This window comes from Fundulus heteroclitus, chromosome 21, assembly GCF_011125445.2.
Source record: "Fundulus heteroclitus isolate FHET01 chromosome 21, MU-UCD_Fhet_4.1, whole genome shotgun sequence".
In the NCBI taxonomy this organism is placed as follows: domain Eukaryota; kingdom Metazoa; phylum Chordata; class Actinopteri; order Cyprinodontiformes; family Fundulidae; genus Fundulus; species Fundulus heteroclitus.
The window spans coordinates 18,093,974-18,109,800 of NC_046381.1; the positions used below are offsets into that span (position 1 = coordinate 18,093,974).

At 40.6% G+C, this 15,827-nt stretch overlaps 1 protein-coding gene across 2 annotated transcripts in view; it reads left to right on the top strand.

Moving 5' to 3' along the window:
* The first annotated feature begins 309 nt into the window (after positions 1 to 309).
* Positions 310 to 15,827, top strand: part of sema5a (sema domain, seven thrombospondin repeats (type 1 and type 1-like), transmembrane domain (TM) and short cytoplasmic domain, (semaphorin) 5A) — a 223,847-nt gene continuing 208,329 nt past the window's right edge. The window contains exon 1 of one of the 2 annotated variants that reach the window (XR_004927321.1): positions 310 to 869. The gene's annotated coding sequence lies outside the window, so the exon portion shown is untranslated. The remainder of the gene's footprint in view (positions 870 to 15,827) is intronic. The other variant, XM_012857340.3, reaches the window with a different exon arrangement.

The following is a 15,827-nucleotide window of genomic DNA, read 5'->3' on the forward strand; positions in this document are numbered from 1 at the left end:
ACAATATATACATCTTTACACTTCTCTACAACACTGACACACAACGTTCTCAACGTTACATACAGCTTTACCATGGCACTGACCTTTCACCAGATTCTGTGGTATTGCTCTCAGTATGTCACAATAAAAGTCCACTTTGACAAATCTGAGTCAATCCACTTGTTGCTCCATCATCGTATGGTCTTCACTTTATTTGCCTCCACCTGCAGAACAGCTGTGCGTCGCTGCCACGTCTCCCCCCCCCCCCCCCCCCCCCCCCCCCCAAGCTGGAGTGGACGCGCAAAGTGGGGGCGCAGTGCTCTGCTAACAAAAACCCTGCTCCTAAGCTGCGCAGCTTTGACTGAAAGCAGCATTGTGGACACGGCGCCCACCTCCGCTCCTCTGGCTGTGCTTTTCTTTGCACAAGCAGCCATTACAGCTGAGATACAAAAGTTATTTTTTGTCGCTTTTTCGTGGTGCTAGTGCTTTTTTTAATATATATATTTCTGTCTCACCACGGCACGGAGCGGAGCGGAGGCATTCGGTGCGTGGCGCAGCGCGACAGTGCGGTGTCCGATTACGAACCGTGCGCCGGGCAGGTTGGACCCGGCACGGAGCGCTTCCCCGTGGGGCAGAAATATCACACGGGGCTCCGGAGGGACGGGACAGAGTGCAGAGGGATCTCTGTATAGACAGAAGGAGTTTTTGTTTGAGTTTAATTATTATTTTTTCTCCAACGTGGCCGGCATTCTCAGAGACACACACAAGCTGTAAGGATATTTCATCTCCAGATCCTCTTCATTTTCAATCACCTCATCACTATTCCCACCGGGACAAGAACACGCAGCTCCACTCAGTGCTAGATGAACGGGAGTTGGACACTTTACTTGGTAAGAGACAGAAGCGGTGTTATTATATTGGGTTAATGTACTTATTATGCTTTATTTGAAATTCAAACATTTTCTCACGGATACAGCGCTTTCCTGTCAATCAATTTTGAATGCATTGTTTACGTTATGTTTGTTTTTTGGGGATGTAGCGCCAAATGTACACAAACCCACGATCCATTCTTTTTTAAAGCATCAGTTTTAGAAGTTTTTTTTTTTTCCCCTCCATGCCCTTTAACTACTGACCACTTGGTGGTGCTGACAGAGTGCAGCCATCACTGTTACAAAGCTAAAGTCTGCTCAATACTCACACATTCACAGCTGTGTTTGGCTTTTCCCTCTCTCCTCTAACATCTTAATTCTTAAGCTGTTGGTTTCAATAGCATTGGGTAGGTTAAGTCAACCCAAATTCATTTTATTTGTATAACACCATATTATACCAAATGTTATCTCGAGGCACTTCACAATGGAAAAAAAATCCATCTATTTTATCCAAATGGAAACCAATCATATTGCTTCATTCAGATTTAAACCATAATTATAGCACAACTCTGACAAAGTTTCCAGCAGGTAAAAAGTTATCTGTCCAATGAAAGCAGGTGACTGCACCAATCACCGACTTTGCATCAATCCTTTTTCCCGAGCAAGCATCTTAATGCAGCTCTACCTTGTAGTGTTTTCTGTAATGCTTCATGGGTATGATGCCACCTGCAATGACCCATCAATGAAAAAGCTTTACAGCAAAGTGAAGACAACCAGTATTCAATAAAGGGCTTAAAAGATATGTTTGCATTGTAAAAATAAAAAGGTCTTTCTTATTGCAGCTGTTTCTTTTAACAGCATGTTTTGATCTGTTTTAGCATCTGAATATACATTTACTTGATCAAATATATATGCAATAATACAAAAAAATCCCCATTTGCCTCTTTCTGTGTTTAAAGCCACTGAGTTAGGAATAAAATGCAAAAAAAAAAGGTGACCATCTAAACAATTAAAAGTACAAACTAAATAAACTGAGAAAGACAATAACTGTTATCTTTAACTACAAATGTTGGTCTGTTTCTGCTATCTAAAACCTACATTTATTTTGTCAGTTTTTAAAAAAAACATTGTTTAAATATTCATTAGGTATGTTTTAGTGTTTTAAACTATTCTTGACTAAATAAACATGGGCTTAAAAGACCTGTTTTACTCTAAAAAAATCAACTAAAACCAAAAACTAAAAGCCAACTCCATTTCAAATGTAAGTTTAATACGTTTTTGCTGTCTAAAATCCCCATTAAATTTGTCAGTTGATGAAAGAAATGCATGTATTTTCTATTTTCAAGTGATGTATTTCTTCCAAACACATCAAAGTGATCCAATTATTATGTTGCAGCCAAGAGCTGCCCTTGAAAGTGTTAACCTGCGGTTGTGTTTAACTATTCCACAGGTACATTTGCAGAAATAGTTTATTCCAGCATTTTCTAGCCTGCAAATTCAAGTTTAAGAATGTGATGCACTGTTTTTTTTAAACCAAGAAGATGCAGCATTCAAAAACCCTTCAGGGAGAGCTGCAAGGGTACATTAAATTTTAGGAGATAATGCATATAAATTAAATGCTATGCATTCACTTGTGCACAGCTCGTGCTCAGCAGTGTAGAACTGAATGGATATAACAGTTTACTATATCACTTATCACCAACTGTTTTTTTTCATACCTGAGGCATGCACCATGTGAAATGCAAGGGATTATGCCTGTATAGGCTTCAGCAGGCTTCCTTTGTCTTCAGTTTTTTTGTTCTGTTCGTATTAGGTTTGATACTATGAACAGTTTAATCTGATCTTAAGGGCTCAGGTCCATCAGAGTGTTTATCTCTGATCCCTTCTGTCACACTGTGCTCAACGATAGAAATAAGTGACCCATGTCTGGGAGGACTCCAGTATCCTCCCACAACCCAAAAAACAGGACTGATGGGTATATTGCTGTCTCCAACTTGCCATGAGTGTGCATGCACGGTTGTTTGTCCTGCGTTACCCGCTGTTTCCTTGTGATGGACTGGAAACTTGTCTAAGGCATATCCCATCTCCTGCCCATTGACCTCTGGAGATGGGCAAAATACCCCCCACCCACCCACCCACTCTTCAAGGATAAGCGGGCTTACACAATGGATGAATGTCTGGAAGGTAACTTTATTTTCATTCAGTGTCTAGGCTTTTACTGGACTGTGAATGCAAAAAATGATTGGGAATAACAAAAGAAAGGACACGTTGTCATCTTTTTTGAAAGACTATAATTAATACATTTTCCATGCGAACATTCTGTTAATATCAATGCCGAACTTGCTTAAACATAAGGAAAAAAAAAAACTATAAATGGAAAATAATAACGAAAATTCTCACTGCTCAGATTTGATTATATGTTGGTTTTCTGTAAAAAGGGGGTTAAACGGATGGCTTTGGGAACTGTAAGGTGAATCTTGAAACACTTTACAGGCTGACAATTATATTTATATGTAGTGAAATAATTACATAAACAGCAGTATGATTAATCAGATTTTTTTTTTTAGACTGGCATACCTAACAACCGTAAAACCTACCGTCCTTTACGGCCTGGTAAGCAGTTGCGCATTCCTGGGTTTCGTGAAGAACGTTGCTTGACTAGCTGCACTGATATTTGCAAAGTGATGGCAGTTTGCCTTAGCACTGACACCAGCATAAACACAGCAATTAGCCCTAGCCGGCGAGAACTCTGTGATGAAAATGACCCCGGCGGCCTCGGCAGCCCACGCGGTCGCTATGGAAACCTACAAAATGACAAGCCAATTGTTGTTGACCTTTGTGATCCGGCGTCTCAACGGGGGGTCCGGCCCCACTGAGAGAGAGAGAGAGTAAAAGGCATAATCATGCACATGTAAACTAAACAGTCATTACCCTATGGCCCCAGAGCGCTCTTCTTTGAGAGCCCTTTGGTTACTTATTTATCTGGCACCAACAAGGTGGAGTTTTAGGATCGTCTGTGTCTGCCTCTACAAAGGATCTGACTTTATTGCTAAGGAAGAACTGGTTTTACTAAAATTCTCCCAGTGCATCATTTATTGCCCTTATGCAAGTAAACTCAGAGACTCAAACAATAGCTGAAGTGGCTCACTGTTGTTTCCTGCTGGTTTTTGTCCTCTCATTGCCCAGAGGTATTTATACATCACAACCACTTTGTCATCATCTCGTCCGACTCTGGCTTCTCCTGACGTGTTTGCTTTCAGGCCTTGTTGTGGATCCTGCATGTACTAAAGACCCACTCAGTGCCTTGCAAAAGTTATTCAGAAGTTGTTGTATTAAAACCGCACAGTCCAATGTATTTCATGGGTCCGTTTTGCATGATTGACTAACAGAAAGTAACAAATGATTGAGAGTAATCTAAAGAAAACAGTTGGCACGCATTTGTATTCAGCCTTTTGAATCAGTCCTTTTCAGACCCACATTTCTTGGCAATTTTCTTAGCAAAATAACCAAAGCCCAAAAAGATCAGATGGAGAGTATTCATCCTCATCCGCTTTCAATTCTTGCCACAGAGCCTCCATTGGATTTAGCTCTGGCCTTTGACTAGGCCATTGTAGCACATGAAGATGCTTTGATCTTAACCATGCCAATGTTGCTCGGCCTGTATGTTTAGGGTTGTTGTCTCGCTAAATTCCATCTTGAGTCTTTTCCAGATTCTAAATGGTTTTCTTCCAGGATTGCCCATATTTCCATCCATTTTCCTGTCACTATTGAAGAAAGGCATCCTGGAGCCACCTATGCGTCACTATGGGGACTGTATGTTCAGGGAACACACAGAGTTCTGCATCTAGCTACTTCTACTGAGGCCGGATTTGCAGCGCTGTCCTATTGACTCCTGAATTGATTGTTTTAGATTTTAGGGTGGGGGGGGGGGGGGGGGGGGGGTCAGAATAAAGGGGCCTGAAATTGAATTTCATTTGTGTTTGTAAAAACTACTTCTTTGTGTGGGTTTATCTCTTACACTCTCAATTTACTGCCCATTTTATATGATTGCAGCATGATAAAATGTAAAAAAGTTCAACAGATATTTGGTTTTTATCTTTAGCACGGGGAGGTTTATGGCCATTTGAGCCTCTGACACTGAGTTTGGATACCTTCCTGATCTCTTTCCACATAAAGGAGAAAGTTGCCACTGTGTCAGCAAACATTTTTTTCTCCTCCTTTTATTTCTTCTATTGTCTGTCATTTTGAGAGATGGTGTGGTGTTTCTATGGCAACTCTAAGGTTTCCCAGAGTGAGTCTGAGAGCCAGTCCATCACAAAGGAACGGAAAGTTTGTCATTCACAGCACTTCTGTTTCTTCGCCGCAAAAGCACCGTGATGATTTCCAAAGAGATTGCGAGGAAGAGATCATGTGGCAACAACGCAGCCTCTGTTGTTTATCCACACAAACCCTACATGATGCTACAGTTTTAAACAGGTGGTCACATGCATCTGTATGTATGAAAAGACAAAACCTTTTTCTTCTTCAGTGCTACCAAATTCTAAGGAAATATATGTAAAGGTCAGCCTTTGATAAAGTGAAAAAAAGTCTCATTTTCTTTTAATTCAGCAGAAAACAAGAACTAACATCCATCCATTGTGTTCTGCTTATCATAAACTTTAATTTGATTTAATGTCAGACATCAAATGGGAAAAAAAAGTTGAGTGTACCTGTATACTGTGTACGTGAATGTCTGGTTTTAGCTGCGCATCAGTACCGCTCCATCCCTGTCCGTCAGGGTCGGTTCTGGAAGGTTTGGTATGTTTAATGAGTACAGAAATCGTTAGCGACGTATTAAAAACCGCAGACGCTTTTCAGAATTGAGGCGGACATGAGCCAGAGCTGGGACCGATGTGATGAAAAGTGCTCCCGTGTCAGACAAACATGCACGCAGCACTTCTCTGACGGGACGTACCCTTGTTAAACAGGCCGGGGAGGGCGCTGTAATTTCACACTGCATGTTAACACCGCAAACGGCACAAGAGCAGGTGTAGGAAACCATCTGACTACAGAGACGGAGAGACGCAGGCAGGTGACGCCCGATCTTAGACCCACTGTTATTTCTGATGCTTCGGGTCGGAGAGCAAAATATCCGCGAGTTTTGAGTGAAACATCCAGTTTTCATGTCCGCACGTCAGAGGGAATTATCTCCGCTGAGCCAGACCGTCGCTTGCCAGCACTGCTACACTACATTAGCTCCGTCCTCTTTCTCCACTGCAACCCCAAACCGAGCTCAAATAGCAAAAGGAGTCTGTCTTTTAACCATGACATGAGCACAGAAGCAAAAAGGAGGGGACTCTATTTGGGTCATGATTAAATAATCCCTAAAGCCTCTTTTTGCACTGGGGGATCATGCGGCGAGGATGTTTAAAAAGGTTAAAACGGAGATGGAGAAAAACTTTTGTGACAACAGAAGTGATTATTGTAAACATTTTTTTTTAAGTTTTGACTTGCTTTTCTCCTGCACTTGTGTCCGTTCGAGTTTGGAAAGAGGGAGAGGTGAAGAGGTGAAGAGGAGCAAAAGGGGGGGGGGGATTGAGGCACCCCCCCTTTTAACGAGTCAGGGGGAGGGGAGAAGAGGTGAAAAGAAGATTTAAAATGAGAGAATCCGGGATGAAAAAGTGAAGCTCTCTCACCAGCCTTTGTTTACTGACTGATCGGGTGCTCTGGGGGTCATTCGGATGGCGAATGATTGAGTTCTCACCAAGTGCCCATGTAGACACACAGAGGGGGTGACTTATGCTTCTCTCTCTCTCTCTCTCTCTCTCTCTCTCTCTCTCTCTCTCTCTCTCTCTCTCTCTCTCTCTCTCTCTCTCTCTCTCTCTTCTTTTTCTGACCTCTCTGAGATGTCACCCTGTAATAATTATCCGAAAGATGAACAACTTTCAAGAGCGAAATGGAGGATCATTTGATATCAGAGCTCAGCTCTTATAATTCTCCTTTTGTAGAAGCTTCTTCTTTTCACGCTGCGGCTCGCACCTCAGAGGTGAGAGTAAAACTGGACTGCCTCCTGTGAGACTTTAACACTCGTTGCTATGTATAGGCACAACTAAATTAGCAGCCAGCTATTACTAAAGCGGGGCTCAGCTTGTGTTTGCTTTTGGTTTTATATATCAGCAGGAGGAAGTGTCTGGGCTGGGAACCTTAGAGGATTTTTAGTAGAGATGCTCTGATCTGGGATTTCTAGGTCCAGATTCCAATACTGAGTTTGAATGGCAATGTTTTCCAGTCCAGAGCACTTTTTTCTTAAACGTACAGTCTGATGTTTGTCCTGGTTTTGCAAACAAAACATTTCAGATACATTATGATTATTATTACACTTTCTTTCATGCCAATGTCAAAGGAAATTAGCAAATGGTTGTCCTAAAAGTTACTACATGTATGTTCTCCCTGGCTTTAACTTTGGTGTGTGAAGTACAGCAATGTGGGAATGGCAATGAGTAAAAAAAACATCCCTAATATGTCCATACCTACCAATTAACGTGTTCTGTTTTATTAAAGGTTCTATCCGTGCTTTTTCTTAAGCCTTTCAAAGTCAACCATAGGCATATGATGAAATATTGTCTTTGGCACTAGGGAGTTTTCACTTGTAGTGAAATATCCATCTATCCATCCATTTTCTAACACGTCTTTCCCTTGTGGGGTCGCGAGGGATGCTGATGCCTATGTCCAGCTGTCAATGGGCGAGAGGCAGGGTTGTTGTGAAATATTAGTGGCATTTTTCCAACCTTGCCTTCACTCCAACGTCGCCTCTCCCCATGTGGGGTCGCTCTAAAGCCGCTGCAGCATATTATAAAAAAACAGCAGTTGCTGGCGCTGTGCAGACTAGGTGCTAAAAGAGCTACTTTGTCTCAACTTTGAGCAGAAAGATGCCTCACTTAACCGTTCGGTGGGCGTGTTGTTTACTGGGCTGGGATGGCGCGGTGAAGGTAGGTACTTCCTTGAGGGGGCGGGGTAAAAACCGCTCTACGTACGACCGCTTTACATACGTCCAGCAATGAGACCAGTCGTTTCCCTGGACAGGGAGGGGCTGCTGCTCAGAGAGAAATTATTCAGACATGCATGAAAAAAGCAAAACACATCTTTGGGCATGAAGGAATAACATAGGAATAGCACCACAACATGGCTAAAAGCTGAAAAAAGTAGATTTTGCATGATTTTTTTGTTAGTGCGTTAATTCAGTTTAGTTTTTAATTAACAGTATGCTCTGCTGCAGTGTTGTATAAAGTACTGAAATCTCGGAGTCAAGTAAAAGTATAGGTACCTCTCCAAAATATGATTTTGGTAAAAGTCCAAGTCACTGACTGAAATGTTACTTGAGTTAAAGTCTTAAAGTATCTGAAATGTCTTGTACTTAAGTATGAAAATTACTGTAAAAATAGATGTACTCAAGTAATGAAATAAAAAGTATAAGTAAAAAGTAAAACAAAGCAAATGCAGTTTGAATGACATTTTTTAGATTTTGGTAAATTTTGAAAGTCAAATTCACTTGAAATAATATAAACAGCCAAGTGCAGGAGAAATTTAGACCAAGTTAAGACTGAAAATACAACCTTTTTGTATTTGTATTTGTATTTGTATTTGTATACACTTTAAAATTGTACAAGTGCAGGCAAAACGTAGACCAGGAGGTGTATACTAAGAACATGGTTAAGTGATAAACCAGGTCTAGTTAACCTACAGGAAGTGGTAAACCTGCTAATAGATACACATGCAGGTTATCATTTAGTTAAGAAAATTAGGACTCTCTGCTATTAGATGCTTTACCTATACCACAAGGTTAATTTAACCTGCTTTACCACTGAACCAGCTTCTTATCCTGTTGGTGGTGATGAATAAGCCGAGGCAAGTCCCGACTTTGTTGCAGTCAATCAGTAGGTGGGGTCAAAACACTTGCATGCGTGAGTCTCTCTCTCTCTCTTTTTGTAACGAGTAACTAAACCAAACAGTGAAAATGTATTGGAGTAAAAGTATGCAATTAAGTTCAGAAATATAGTGAAGTAAAAGTAAAACTTATCAAAAAATGTTATACTCGAGAAAAGTATAAAGTACTCCAAAATATATTTAAGTACAGTAGTGAAGTATTTTTACTTTGTTACTATACAACACTGCTCTGCTGTGCAACCCCAAACAGCAGCTTTTCAGGACAAATGGCATCTGAATATCGGGCTCCGGCAGTATTGTTTCATCTGAACAAAACCATGCAGTCTGAGTCAATGGATCATAGGCCTCCACCAAATATCCACTCCAAGAATTGCATCAGTTTAAGGTTTTGTACCAATAAGGGATCTGATTGATCCGATCTGTACTTTTTAGGTTTTTAATCCTCACTGGTTTTGGATTGCTGCATCTCATCTTAATTGAAGTGCGTCATTACAGGATAAATAAGTGTTTTGATGTGTTGTGTTTGCAACGCAAACAGCCAGAAAAGCTCTAATTTGATCAGTGGAAGGATATAAATACAGAAAGTCCTTTAATCTTCAGCAAATGAAAACATTTATCTATGCTTTGAAATATTACAGAGGGCTTATCAGAGCAATATCCTAGAAAAAAAAGGAAAGACTTTCAAGAGGATCCTTTACCCAGCAGATGAATGCGAAAGTAAAACCGCAGAGCATGCCAAATTCCCTTATCCAACCTCATGCGAAAGTTGGTGATAACATCAAAAAGATAAAGCAGTCCACTAAAGGCATTTTAGCCATGCAAAAAAGAGATACTAAGGGAGATGAGAGGGGAGATGCGAAGGCAAAAAAGATAAGAACTTCAGTTTCCAGGACAAAAAGGGGAAATATCTGATTCTTGAAAAGAAGAATAAAGGGCAGGAGGGAGAAAATCAAGGAGATAGAGATGAAATATAGGAAGTGATAAGTAGGCACCAGTGGGAGCAGGTTTCAGGCAAATAATTGTACAAGAGGCACCCACACCATAGGTTCCTGGATGTGCTGGTCAGTTGGATTCAGCTGTCAGTGTTAGGGGACCTTAAACAGGGAAAAGGACAGATAGGCAGCATTTGGTATTACAGGGCATGAGTATAAGCAGGGCATGAGTGAAATATCAATTTTCTAAGCCCTTTTTACTTGACTATGTTCTGTATGCTCACTCAACAACATATTCCCAGGTTTCTGCACACTGACGGTCAAATCTAAGAAAATGTACTCTCTTGGATTTACTCCCTTGACTCTCCTGACTGACCCTCAGGTGCTTTGCAGACTATTTTCCGCTTTGGAGTTCGCCCCTTAGGCAGCTGAAAGTAGTACAGATTTGAACTTTCTTGCTAATTCTTGGCCATGCTTCAACAGAGATATAGTTCATGTTTCTTTCTTTCTTTTCAAAAGAAACATGGCCGCTTTTTAAATTAACCTTGAACTTAATAAAATCACACACTGTATAGTGTGATCGTATGATCATTCTGGCTTTTGAGAGAGACTGTTCCCATCTTCCCACTAAACTTCTGCGCATATTAAGATTACAGACGAGTCTTAAAACTGATAAGACTTTGGCGCCACAGAACTTCTTTCCTACGCTGTTAATAATCTTGTGACCCATCAGGTTACTGACTAGAACTTGGGAAAGCTGAGGCTGGATGATTTGTAATGTTTTAAAGTATGTTTTAAAGAAGCTGCCTTGTTGTTAAAGTTTGCTCCAATATAATACTTAACAAATACATTTTAACAGATAAAGGCTGCCTTTTCCTCCTCAATTTTAAATATTTTTATTCTTCTTTTCCTCATGTTTGCTATGAATACTATCTGGTGCATTGCAAAACATTCATGCCCCATAAACCTTTTTTTTTTTTACATTTGGTCCCTTTCCAAACACAAAAGTCAATATATAGTACTTTACTGTGACTGTATATTAAGGGAACAATCTAAAGTGGTACACAACTGTGGAACTGTGGAAAAATGTGTGGTTTTTAATTATTTTTACAAATATGATTTTGAAAAGTTTGGTGTGTATTCAGCCTTCTATACGATGATGTCCTAAATAAAACCCATTATAATCAGTTTCCTTTAGAGGTCAACTAAGTACTACATGGAGTCCACGTTCATGTAATTTAATGTCAGCATGAATGCAAATGTCCTGTGTAGGTCTCAGAGGTTTTTAGACAATATTAGCGGGCAGCCAGCATAATGAAGACCAAGAAACAAAACAGACAAGTCAGGGTACATGTTAGGTTGAGGTTTAAAGCAGCCTTATGTCATAAAATGATTTCCTAGATTTTGGACATTTCAACGGAGCACTATAACTACATTTAAAACACCATGACTGATTGAAAACTTAGTCCCCACGAAGATAAGATTAGGTGTATCTGCAAAGGTGTTTTAGCATTTAGGCTGTGGGTTCAAACGGACCCAGCGTTTTTGGGAGACTGCAAACAAACATTGCTGAAACTTGGTCCCAAAATGGGAAAAGTTCAAGACGCCCGGTTCTTCTCTTAAACGATGACGTCTTCGTAACTCATATGCGCCTCACTCTCACAAATAACAACAAACACAGCGTTGTCCAGAGTTGTTTTCACGCCAAGGCAAATAATTGGCTTGGCGTGACGCCGCCAGATAGATTTGCTTTGCATATCCATCTGGAAACCTTTCGTTGAAGTAATTTTGGGAAGGGGCGAAAATACTGGTTAGCTGATTGGCCTATGTTGGTGATAGACGGGCCAAATAAACCAATCAGATCAACGAAGCATATAACGTACTCGTCAACATGCTACTCTTGCTGCTGCAGGTAAAGGCTTGTTAGCTCAGTGAAGAAATACTCTGTAATTCTGATAAAACTTGCTCGATAGCCACGCTAACGCTAGTTTCATCGGCTGAAGCCACCATGTTCCTTAGACTGAACTGTCGCGCTTCTCGTTGCGTCACACCTCAACCCGCCTCAAAGCCAACGCTGATTGGACGTTCGTTTGGTGAACGGCTCCAAATTTTCTTTAACGGAGAGTAGCCAGATTGATCTGCGAGTGAAACCTTGAAAGCTCGCGAGATCAGGATGGTCTCACGAGGCTAATGGCTGTTAGTAGTGTCCTCAGACTCTTCCATTCTAATGAGCCCGCTCTACATGGTCTCTCCCCTGCCAACCAACATTACAGTCGTGTTGAACATGCGCTACGTTTGTGTCTGACCCTCCACCATGTTGCTGTGTTTACTTCACATGAGTTGTTCTGGCCCAAGCGGAGGAGTTTAAGTATCTTGGGGTCTTTTTCATGAATGAGGGGGGAAAAAAATGAAGTGATAAATCGATAGGCGGACTGGTGCTGCGTCTGCGGTCAAGCGGACGCTGTTCCCGTCTGTCATGGTGAAGAGAGAGCTGAGTCAAAAGGCAAAGCCCTAGATTTACCAGTCAGTCTACGTTCCCACCCTCATCTATGGTCATGAGCTTTGGGCCATGACCTCCGAAAGAACAAGGTCATGGAAACAAGCGGTCAAAATGAGTTTTCTCCACAGGGTGTGTGGGCTCTTCCTTAGAGATATGGTGAGAAGCTCGGTCATCAGTGGCACTATCATGCTTTTCTTCAGCCCAGGACAGATAAGCTTGTCACAATCTGGAAGACGTGGGCTGGAGCTAAATGCTGGCCAATCCTGAACAAAAACCTGTTTGTGTCTTTGAAAAACTTGCGGTTGGGACAACAACCCTCGGCATACAGCCAGCGCTACGAGGAAGCGGTTCAGATCAAAGCGTTTTCATGTGTTAGATTGGCCAAAAGTTCAGACCTTCATCTAGTAGAGTGTCTGCGGCAAGATTTGAAGATCTGACACTCTCCAAGCATTTTGACGCACCTCGGGAAATGTTGCAAATAAGAATGAAATATGTCAAAGGATTTGTACCTGCCATGGCAGTGGGCTAACCCACTTTTTAGATATTTATCACTAAAGAATCTAAACAAAAAACATAAAATTCTTCCACTTTATAATTATATGGTATATTGTGTTTCTACCGTATAAAATGCCAAAATACCTTGAAGATACACAAAATGAATTTGCAAGACAGTGGAGCTTTGTCTATGTTGGCTTTAAAATTAGGAATATGAATATAGGCCACATTGTTTACATTTTTGTAAAGGCTTCTCCAGTGGAAAGGTTATGGAATATGTTAGTTTTTGATGGTGATGGAATGGGTCATATCCAATGACTATGAATAAGTTCTGCCTCATACTCTGCATGCTTACAGATACATATTTTCCATATTTATTCCTTGGTAAGGCTCTGCTTAAATCATGCAAATTTGGTGCACCAATTACTAGTTAGCAAAGGTGGCATACACGGGAATAACAGGGGAGTCTGAAGCACGGCTTTAATTACACAAAGAGATATTTTTCAGGACATTCACTTTAAGGGAAATTGGAGAAAAAACAAGAAAGCGCAGGGGCAGAGCACTCCTTTCCATTCACCCATTGATTTCCACAACCTTTGCTGCAATCACGGCGTGCTCTCCTGACACGAGACTCTCAAGAGTCATGCTCTTTGCCAGACTGTGTTCAGCACCAGAATGATTGTGTGGTCTGGTGACTCCAAGACACAATGCTGCCTCAGTTCTGAAGGTGAAACCACACAGTGGATGTGCTGTCTGATCTAAACTGCCGACAGTGAATAATAAAGTGTTCATTATTCCCTCTAAATACCCTTTCAGTCTTCCTTAAATAAACGGACAGGGAAAAATGACTACCAGTTACGGACTATGTGGCTTGCTACTAACATCAAGCTTCTTGCTCTCTACATTTATGCCTGACTTGACTTTTATGTGTGCATGACAGTAAGCGATCATTTGGACCCGAATACTGTTGTGCTCAAGTGGGAGTTTTGTTTCAAGGGATATTATGTTATGGGAAATTAAGTCTAGCCAGGTACTGGGTTGCAGCGATAAGGATATAAGCTGCTGCAGAAAACAATACAATAAACCTTTAGGCATTGCTAGAGGTCCCCTTGTTTCGAAACACAATACAGGGTTGGTTAATGTAGTGGTCTTGCTGTGCTGTTCGACAGAAAGTTTATGTTCTTTTTCTCGAACTCTGTAGAGTTGCTGAGATCACCCGGAGACATGAACTTCGATCAGATGTTATGCAGATTATTGATCTGTGAAAATACAGAAATAGCTGAAAAGTACAATGCAGATCACTCTAAACTCACAATTACTGTTAGAAATGTGACAAAAATGAAAACATTTCTAAAGTGGCTTTGTGAAAAAAAAAACATAAATCAGATTAAAATCCTGTGTATGATTCAAGCTGAATTTCCCCCCATTATTTCCTACGTTCTTTTTAATCCCCTGAAGTTGTTGCAGTTTTTGCATTCCAGTTCTGCACACGATTTCATTGCTGCACCTTAATTCCTATTTATTCCCCACAAATATTGATGCGTATCTGCTGCTGCCTTCTTTGCAGTTTTACCCTTTTCTTTTAATCTGTCCTTTCTTACCTTCCTCACTCTTATGTGCGTGGAGGAGCTCTTATTTCACTTACTGTATCCAAGGTGCTTTGGCTGCAAAATAAGCCCGAATTATCAGCCACCCACCATCGTGTTTTAGAGTTGCTGTGAGCTGTAGGGACGTTTGCTACGGCCGTACATAACCTTGCTGGCCACAACGTTTGGAAACTGCATTGTTCCTTAAGTATTCTGTTTTGTTCCCAGAGAGAAAAGGCATCTTTTAACGATAATCTGCTCAGCCAAACTCTGTTGGTCTTTTTTATGACTGTACTGCTGTAAAGGTGACCATTTAACAGGCTAAAAGTATGCAACTTTTCCATTTAGGCCAGACAGATGGACTATTTAGCTGCTTCTCCGAACTCCCGGATGATGTCGTAGGTAGCTGTTGTTGAGTTAACACACACCTGAATGCCTCAAACCGGAGAGCTGCCAAAGCGCTTGCTCTTATATCGGCGCATTCTTTGTTACCAGCTGTTTGTTCCTTTGTTAGACCTAAATAAAGGGGGATGATGCCATGGCTCTTTGTACAGGCAAGGCATAATCCCCCTTTTCCCCTGTTATTGTGCTGAAACATGGAAGAGATGGCCTGTGGTTTAAAGTCTCTGAGGTTACAATTAACATTTAGGAACATCTGGAGGGCAGCGGATGTGTCTCTTTTTCATGTTTAATGCCCCCTTTGGCTGAAATGCCATCATTTCTGGCAGGCTGAGGGATGGGTATGATTGGCTGTTCATCTGACCGGATCGACTTTCATCCAGCGTTTTGTTTTTTTTAGCATGTACATTTTGGAAACACGAGACTGAAATTCACAAAAGAACGAATGTGACGTATGATTTGAATAGTTTAAATGGAATAGTATCATTAACAGGGATCGCACTCAAACACTCATAGGCTTTTATTACTTTTAAAGCTATAGTTGTATGAAATAACACCATTTTGCACGTACTCAGATGCTTACAAAAACACTGAAAGCCTTTGAATGATTGCTGGACAAACATTTATCATGGGGGCCATAAATCACATTTATTAAAGTGACATTAAAGTTGTAGAAATCCATAATCCCCACCAGTTTTAAGTTTTTTTTATTTAATGTCTTTGCTTTTGGAGCACACTCTGGTGCTATTTTATTCAAACAAGATCTGTATTAAAATGTGAAGACCTTACTGGAAGGATGCTTCTTAGCCATGAAGTAAAAATCAATCATCGTAAACAACCTGCCAGCTTTTAAGTAATATCCTATTTCGGTCTTAAACTTCTTGTAACTGTTAGCTGTGCAGCAGAGCTAATAATAACATATTTCTGATTTTAAATACAATATTTATTATTTCTATTTGTATATATTTCTATTTATAATTATGACCAAGGTATTCAACTGAAGTGTGTAAGCAAAAAAACAAACAAAAAACAGCAAACAATTAACACTATTTTTATATGAATTATTTCCTAAATTTACTTTCATATAATTCTTACAGCTATTTTGGCAAGACAAGTATTTACTGAGCCATTTTGCTTTTTCTTA